Below are 1,291 nucleotides of genomic sequence, written 5' to 3' on the forward strand. Positions count from 1 at the left end.
TTTCTACAAGCCTGCGAGGAACCAGGCATCCACTCTTGGTGTCCCACTGGGGCTGGAGGGGCTGCCCTTAGGATGGCAGAAGTGTGGAGGGTTAGGAGATGCTCTCTGAAAATTAGAAGTCAGTATTTTTCACATAACTTTATAAATCCCACCCAGCAGCCACCACAGAGGCAGTGATGACTATTTTGATTTCTTATGACAAGTTAACAAGATGAAATAAGGACCTGGCAGAACATCAGTTTGGTAATTTTGTCCTCAAGTTGTGTAACAACACTTCCTTGGCCAAACTCAGAATTAAAAGAAAAAACAACTGGAAAGACAACTGGAAAGTGATGCTATGCAGGAAGCTCTAAGTTTGTTGTTGTTGTTTGGTTTTTTCTTTTGTTTTGTTTTTTTTTAAGGAGATATATGACCCTGGGTCCAACAAATAGGGGAATTTTGTTTGAGGACTCTGGCACCCTGACAAGTTTCTGCTAGTCTGTTGGAGAGAAGGGGGATTCAATGCAGCATTGCTCTCTGGGTGGACACATGCTGAGTATTTGGGAAGTTTTGGATTCTGTTACCAGAAGGGTAAACTACTTCCTTGGTTTGTGCTTCTCATTGCTATTTCTGTTCTGCATGGGTGTATTCTCTGGATTTCTATTTTCATTCCTGCCCTGGCATCCCAGTCTCGGGGTGGTGCCTGTGTTGTGGGGCAGAGGCTCTCAGCAGCTCTCGTCCGCTGGCTGCACTTCCCCAGGGTCACTGTGTGCCCAGAGCTCACCACAGAGGGTGAGCAAACACTGTAAATAAAGGCAAACAGCTGTAAATAACCTCAAATGTATTTGGATTTTTGCTTCCTCTGGGAGCCCCACTTTTGCAGAGAGGGTGCAGCAGCAGACAGGTATTTTGCCCTGTCCTGGACTCTGTCTCCTGTGTCCTAGTGAAAACAATAATGAATTATGAGCATGTGCCATCTTACCAGATTCTCACTTTCTTGCCTTCAAACTGAGAGCAGGGACATTGTGCAGCTCCGTCAAGCAGTACAAGGAGATCTGCAGTGCATTGAGCTATTATGACCTATTGCAAAGGTGTTTTTATTCCTCCCAGCTCATACTGGGCAGCTACGTTTGTACGAAGAGCTATTCCTCCACAGTTCTCCAGAATATGTCTCTCAGAGTGCTGGTTGGAGGCGCCATTTTGTTCTGACCATTTCTGCCTCCAGACCAGATCTGCCTTCATTAACGGATAACCAAATCAAACAAAACCTCCAACCTTTCAATTAGAAGGCTGAAGCAAACCATGCCAAGGT

This window comes from Falco peregrinus, chromosome Z, assembly GCF_023634155.1.
Source record: "Falco peregrinus isolate bFalPer1 chromosome Z, bFalPer1.pri, whole genome shotgun sequence".
Taxonomy (NCBI): Eukaryota; Metazoa; Chordata; class Aves; order Falconiformes; family Falconidae; genus Falco; species Falco peregrinus.